The following is an 8,353-nucleotide window of genomic DNA, read 5'->3' as shown; positions in this document are numbered from 1 at the left end:
TTTGAATTGTATTATTTGGCGGCGCAGTTACAGATCCTTACGCAACACGTGGCTAGGGAATTCCGGGGGCCTGACATGCACCGAGGGAGGGGGATTCCGAGACATGTATTGTCTTACATTATCATGCACCAACAGCTTGATGTACGGGACCTGACGCTCGAGGAAAAAACTTTACGGTTGTGCTGGAATAGGAGTCGGAAGCGAGCGGGAGTGGTACACCTGTATGCCCCGGAAATACCTCTGGGCATGCTAACGGCGTTACCACATGGGGGAGACTGGTCCCCCCTCCTGGAGTGGGAGGAGTTGGGGCTCCACATGGTGGGCGATTTGTTTGCCGAGGGGGAATTGCTGCCCTTCCAGGAGGTGCAGGACCGCTTTGGAATCCCGGCGGGAAACTTCCTCTTGTACAGCGGGGCAGGTGGAGCCGACGACAACGTTGGCGTGCCAATTTGTCGTGATGTCCGCGGGGACGTTCAAGGCGGTTACGTGTTTGCATTCGCGAATGCTCCACGAAGGATTGACGCCCCTTACCGCGTTGAAACTGAAATGGGAGGAGAGTGTGGGGAAACCCATACCGGACGAAACATGGGGTCGTCTCCTGCGGGGGGCGTGGAAGGGATGCAGGAATGCCCGCTTTCAGCAAGTGCACTTCTTTGTCGTCCACAGGGCCTATTTAACTCCGGGCAAGATACAGAGGCATTTCCATGTCGAGGGGGCAGCGTGCCCGAGGTGCTTCCTCCCGAGGGCGTAGTTGGACCACATGATGTGGGATTGCTCGAAACTGGGATTGTACTGGACAGAAGTGGGAGAGCTCTTGAATGAAGTGACGGAGAGACAGGTGGCTTTCGACAAGGCAGCCTGTCTGCTGCTCTGGTTTCCTCATACGAAGAAAACGGAGGTCACCAGTACATTTATGGATCTAGGTCTTATCTTGGCACAGAGAGAGATCACCTGGCGCTGGAAGTCGTCCGAGGGCCCATCAAGTAGGCGCTGGGCAACGGAATTGGACAAATGGGCCAGGAGCGAAAGTATGGTCCGGCTCAGACAAGCTACACGCACTGCGGATGAGAAAGGCTTGGAGGTGGCACGAGCATGGGAGGGCTTGGTACAAACACTGTGTGTGTACCTGTCACAGGAAAGGGACCAGGATGAGTGAGGCCGGCGGTGAGTTCCAGGTGACGCATGATTGATTGAGTGTTGTCCCTTCAGCTCCTGAGTGACGGAATATACTCCTGCAGTTGGCCCACACCAGAGATAGTTCAGGGAGTTGGTGGAGGGTGGGGGGTGGAAGGGGCCCTGAGGGAGGCTTGAGGGGGATAGCTATACATGTGGACAGAGAGATTGTGGTAGAATGCTGGGATTATTGCCCAGGCTTCCTTGGATAGAGCAGGGGCGTTCGCTTTGTTCATTATTCCTCACTGCTGACCGGAGGTGGCAAGTTGTTGGTTGGGGTTTGGGGTGGGGTAGGGATAGAAAAGCAGATCTTTTACACAAGCCCGCAAGTACTGATGTCGAGGGAATGTTTGCATTACTCTCTTGTTGCCTGGCTTACTTCCGGATTCCTAGCTATCGCCGCCCTGCCTTCGGGATGTGGGCTGACTGGCTGTGTGAAGATATAATACTGACTGGGGGAAGGCGATAAGAGGCGGCGGGCAAGATTGCCAACATGTTTGTATATTTCTGATTCTGCAATAAAAATTGAAGTTAAAAAAATAACAAACAAAAAAAAAAACATAGGGAGCACTTGCACTGTGGCACTGAATAGCAGTGGCACAGTGCCCAAAGCATCTAACCAGCAAAAACATATCAAAAACAGAGGAGACAACAGCGAAAAATGGAAGGGAGACTCACGCCAATGCTACCAGGTCTAACAGTGGGCAGTATTGAGGACTGGAAAGGGAGAAAGAGGTGATGAAAAAAATACAGATCTTGTATGATGAGAGGAGGGCTGTGAAGAGAACAGTGGTCGACGTGGGAGACTGGGTCAAGATCAAGTCTCCCAGATCCAAATTCAGTCTTCCGTTTAAGGTTATCAAGGTTTTCAAAAATGCAATAAAGACCGGTGACCATAGAATTTGGAATCTAAGTCGAGTGGTGAAGTGCCAGGCGAGTGCTAGTTTTGATACCAGCACCGCAACTGGTGGGCCTGATACAGGCTCTGAGGTGGAAGAGCCTGTTGCACGAGAAAGGGGCTCTGGGTCACTTCACTTGCAATGTATTCCCCGACGTTTGCACAGTTGTGTTTCTTAAAGTGAGCTCTTTCCCAGTTTTCTCCTTGCCTATGAAATCGCTTTGTTGAGTTCTTCAAAGATCGCAACTGCATTCTTTGTTATGTTCTTTGTATCCTTTGCATTCATAGTTAAGTTTCCTTTTATTTTTTTAAGTTTAGAATGTGTAAGGGGAGAAGGTGTGTCGTCTTGTGTCATGATATTCTGCAATGTGGGGATAGTTGCTAGGGCGTGGGCTGGAATAGATACATTTGTCAGTCGGTCTTAGCTTGATGATGGATGGAGTCTCTGTAGCTGTGATACTTAAATAAACCTTTCTTGACCCCCTTATAATCTACTGTGCTTTCTGGGGGGGGGACACTTCCACAGACGTCCATGTTAAATTTAGGAGCGCACAACCCACTGGGCATTCTTGCAGGTGTGGTACTTGATGGCAAAAGTTTATTGTCAGCGGTTTATGCCATAACGCCTAAAACATTGATATTTACAGCACATAAACAAAAATCACAATTCTGGTTCATTTAAAATGACTTAAGCACAGTTCATATAAATACTACACTTTGCCCATAGTACATGATCTGATGTATAGTGCAAGTGCAAACGGATGACGTACATCACTATTAAAAGCAATCAATTAGATAGAGCGGTCATTAGATCTTACGAAACCTACCAGCTCCAGCTAACAAGCGTGTACTAAGGTGCAGATACCGGCTTGTGTCTATTTGTTGCCTACTCAGAGAAAGTAAACCCCTAGGAAGCCTGAAAGCTGTCTTATAAACAACAGAAATAAAACAAGAGCCCAAGCCTGCTGTGCAGACGTTACCTAGTGTGTTAAATAAAAACGAGGATTGACCAAATAATTACAGTTTTGCTGACAGCCGGATGGAAATTAACCCTCAGATATGGGCCAATAGACGGCCAACACCTAAGTAAGCATTTTATAAAGTGCAGGTACAAGTAGAAATGAGCAACAATACCTCTGGATACTCTGTCCTGTCCATAAGTTTCTCCGGATCATCCATTGTGCCCTAGTGCATTTAATACCGGAGTCGAGCCACACCCCAATTTATTAGGGCAGATATATCAAAGGACGACCACAGCCCCCAGAGACAAACGGAAAATGGCAAAACCATCACTACAGTTGGTTTATGGTTTGTACCCACTTCCTTCGCTGCTGTCTATAGCAGGTCTGCATATACGAAGCAACTGCCTGGCAAATCTCCTTACGATCAGTTTTATAACATAAGAAAAGTGCTGCACTGCAGGATCTCAGATTACTTGTTAGAAAAAAAGTGAACATAGGCAATACCTTTGAATTTTAAGCAGCATATCACACAGCAGCATAACATGCATAAATGACTCAGGGCCCCCTTATGTACAGGGACATGTGTCAGATCCGCCTCCAAGGGCTTTACCCATGATTTAGTAAAGGCCCCCACCGGAAGAGTCCCTAATCTGAACATGAGATATAAAACCATTTTCCCAGCAGGAAACAGCAAGTCCTTGAACTGCTCCCAGTGCGATTCATATTTTACTTTCAGGTAATTAGTTGGAATGATGCCTTTCCTGGCTTCTTGCTTGCTTGCTCCACATGAATAACCAATATTTCTTTTTAACCAGCTCTGGGGTTGCCTTATTCATCAGTTCCAGATTATTCCCTTGCTCTACTCAACTAGTGTATGTTGGAATGTTCTCCGCGTGCTTGAACCGGGGTAAACTATTGCAATCCTGCATCGTCGCAGTTCCTGCGGGACCATTCTATATGAGGCAAGAGCTGGAGTCGACCACACTCGCACCTTACTGGATGAGATCCTCCGGTGAACCCCAGCTCAGCTGTTAATGCTGCCTTTGGGGTTCCAGGATCCAGGTTTAGTACACGTCACAAGAAGATGTTTCACAGTTTATGAAGAGCCTGGACTTTCGTAAAATCACACAGATAGCACCATAAGAGCAGGCCACCCATGCATTTATCTTGAATGTGTCAGTGCTAGCTATATTGGTCTCTTGCTGCTTGAGTTAGCAAAATGTAGACTTGGGTTGTCAAGTTTGTTTCCGACATCGCCACATGAGCTGTCCAATATAAGTGGTCATCCATTCATATGCCGAGGAAGCCATGTTTTAACTCGCTTAGTTGGTTTACCATCAATCCTGAATGTCAACAATAACTTTGATTTAGGAATAATTATCATACGTTTTTCTCTTTATTAATTATTAACTTCTGTTCCTTACAGAATAGCTTGAAGCCTTCCAAAAGTTGATGCATTGATTTTTCAGTACGCGCTAATATTACTGCATCATCTGCGACCACCGGGATCAGAATATTCTCCTTCTCCAATATCGGAACATCAAGACGAAGATTCCTGAGAGAATCAGTTCCATTGATGTGAATGTTGAATAAAGCTGGGGCAAGTAGGCAACCCTGCCCAACGCCAATGTTTATTTTAAACTTCTCTGTGTATTCTCCTTTTACACTGAATCTTACTCTGGAATGATTGCCACGGGGCAGATCCTGTCGGATACTCAAATAGTTGCTTGGGAACCTCCTTCCTCCAGAAGACTCCGAAGGACGGAGCAGCGACAGAATAGAATCCTGTTTTTAGGTCTCCAAAGACCAAGAAGAGCAGGGAGTTTCCAGGGACACGTACTTCATATAGATCATGTACAACCTCAGAGCCGGGTTGATTCTACTTTGGCCTTATCAGGATCCGGCCTGAAGGTTAGAGAGAATATTGTTCTCCTCTGTCCAGGTCTCGAGTCATGACCGAAAGAGTTTCCCAAAGATTTTCCCAATGTTGTCTAATTGGGAAAATAGCCGATAGTTGGAGGGGTCATCTCCCCCCCCCCCCCCCCTTCTTGTGAATCACCACAGTTATGGAAGACTTCCATGATTCTGGAACCACAACAAGAGTCATTGCGGTGGAAAATAACGTTGTTAAAGACCCTGAAGCACTGAACGTCTGAACTGGCCTTCTCTCCTCTCCTCTGAAACCATGCAATGACGCCTCGCGAAGGTGTGGAGGGAAGCCCATATCACTGCACAGTAAATCTCAGCCACAGGAACACCCCTGACAAGTGCTGATGCAGAGGACTCTGCTCTGGGGGACTGAGCACAGATTCCCTCAGTCAGTTCCTTTGTGATGCACAAGATGATGCAATGAGATAAGGTCCTCTTCTGGGCAGAGGTGCCCTTCTTGCAGCCTCTACAGTCCACACCTAGGATCAATATAAAAATAGACTTCCTTTTGGGGCTCTTACTGATATGATCACGACCTTACTTGCCCGTATTGCTGCTCTGCTGTTTGTGCTGCTGCCTGGGCCCTTGTTGGGATATTGTGGCACCACCACAGGACTCCGTATTATTAATTCTCTGCTCCCGAACACGGACCGCGGACTGCCTGGACTCCATCTCCCACAAGGTAGTGCGGTCTCGCGTGAGGAGCAGCGCCAGCCAGCCACCGGGTCCATAAAACTCTCCGGGGGATCCCACAGCGCGGGACGCGTGTGGGCCAAGGGCGGGCCCGTCGAAGCCCGGAGGAGGCTGGGCTGGGCCTCCCCCTCTAACAAGTGGCCCTACATCATACCACCTATATAACGACCTTCAGGTACAGATTTTAATTATAACTTTCTGTTGTTTCGTGTGAAGCGGGATTGGTACTTAACATCGTGGTGGAGTGACTATCTGACGCATTTATAACGAGGGAAGAATCATTACTATGCCATGAGATAGAACTAACAGAGAGGCGGCTGTCTCTAGATCCCCTATCTCATTCACGGTGAACCTCATTAGGATTACATAATCCAGCAGGTATCTCCCAAAACTTAACCCAATCCTGCTCATCACCTTATAACTTGGGGACAGTACCAGTGGTCTCGGATGTGTTGGCCCTTGTACATGATGAGCCGCCAGCACTACAAATGGATATCATTAACGGGCCAAGCATAGCCTCTAGAACCCGGACTTCCAATTCTTCTATTGGGGGCACAAAGGCTAAGCCGAAGGCAAAGGCATCCGTGAACCGTAAGAAGGGTAAGGGTCCATCAAAACAAAAACTTCAAAAGGAATCCGAGTGTGACTCCCAGACCAATACAGCGGTAAAGAGTTGCTCTGTAGGTACTCAGACCATGGAAGTTTCATTGTCTACGCAATTCTGCCCAAGGAGGACGGCACAGCAATTAATGCCATTAATATGACAGTATTGGACACTGCCCTTGGTCGGATCAGGGAATCTATAGACAAAAATGTTGCCTCATTGGACGGCCGTTTAAAGCTTCTGGAAGGTACATTGATTGATTTGTCTGGGCGCCTGGAGTCTTGTTCCATTTCCGTGATCTCTTTGGTGTCCAGTGAGGGGCAGAGCTCTGGCAATGCCCCATACGATCAACTTTCACTATCGGCCTCGGCCACATCAGAGAAACTGCTGGCAATGACCCTGGCGATCGAGGAACTGTTGAGCAAAATACAGGGTGTAGGCACAAATAACATACCGCCCAGTTGCTTAGGGTGTCTAGGGAGCACATCAAATGGTGGAAATATAGCCAACCCCCATATGGCGGACATCTCACAACCAGCCATGCAATCTGGGAGGGGTGTTGGACATACGAGTCATCTTAATTTAGATTATAATAAAGCACCATCTGATATAGCACCCGTTATTAATCAAAGACTGCCCAACCCCTAGATCACATATGGGGTAAGAGGCTGGGTAAATGAAGAAGGCCTGACCTTGAATCTACCTCCAGAAGCCACACCATATACAATAATATTGGCAAATGTACCACAATCCACGTCCAAATCAATTGAATCCTGGGAGACTTTACATAATAAGTCTCTTTGCTGCAGGCTCGGGTTTAAAATTGGCTTAACTGATGCCCTATTTAGCGAATTTAAAATGGCACGGAGAGTGGGATGGGTGGGGAAATGTGATAAGAGGCTCCCGGGTGATTGCATAGTCCTCACTTTTAGAACACCAAATTTAACACAAGAAATTTTAAGCCTACGGGGTTCCCTCTATGTGACCAATCATGAATAAATGTACTCCCGTTGGGTTACTTTTATCCCCCCACTAACCACCTCCGACACGCAGGACAGGAGATGCAACCCCCAGCACATTTCATGAATAACATGCACTACACGCAATTTAGCATACCTTTGACTAATAAATTTGAGGCCCTTTCTTCCCTAGAAGATAACGATTGACTCAGTAACAGTAATAGCAATAGGGTACAATGTCAATCAATAGGAACAATCTCGCAATGTACAGCTTTACTTGTAAATACTGAACAGCCCGACATTAGGGCAAGAAATGCCGCTAATCATTGTAACAACTGTAATACTCAGAGTGAAATAACTCAGTCGAAGGCCAGCATTTCTTATAGTGAAACACCAAATAGCTCTGGTGGACCCAACGTAGTCCCTGCCCCCACTGATTGTATATCACAGTCTGGGCCTAGACTGAAAGAAATAGAGATCCTGTTCTGGAATGTGGCAGGTCTTAAAGCTAAACTGTCTAATGCTGCCTGGCTGGAATTCATCCATAATTTTGACCTTATAAGTATTTAGGAAACTTGGTCTGATAACATCTTACATATTAATGGTTTTAAGACATTTTCCAGTTCAGCGCTGCCATCAAGTAAGGGAAGGAATAAGGGCGGCCTTTGCATCTATGTGTCTTACAGGTTAAATGCTCACAAGATAGACCTCATGAAGTCTAAAACCTGTTATCAGGTGTTAAAAATCAACTTAAATAATAAGTATTATTTAGTCTTGTCAAATTTTTATAATAATATACCAATTGCGGACACCAGACAAATCTTGATGCATTTGCAGAGAGATTTGGACAAGACCCAAAGAAGTTCTGGTAAAGACTACTGTATAATCTGGGGTGGGGATTTTAATTGTGGACCCTGCCCACATACAATGGGAGATGTTTGTGGTATAGACCCAGATGATGCAAATGATGCTTCCCATTTCTTGCACACTACTTCTGGAGATTCATTTCATTTGCTAAAATATTCTATGGACTTGGGATTTGCTAACAGTGTGTGTTCGTCCCCAATTCCTTTTAATAGTACCTTTAACGGACGTAGCTTGTTTTCAGCCATAGACCATATACTGGTATCAAATA

Source organism: Lissotriton helveticus, assembly GCF_964261635.1.
Source record: "Lissotriton helveticus chromosome 1_1 unlocalized genomic scaffold, aLisHel1.1 SUPER_1_unloc_74, whole genome shotgun sequence".
NCBI lineage: Eukaryota > Metazoa > Chordata > Amphibia > Caudata > Salamandridae > Lissotriton > Lissotriton helveticus.
Note: the sequence above shows the minus strand (reverse complement) of the source record.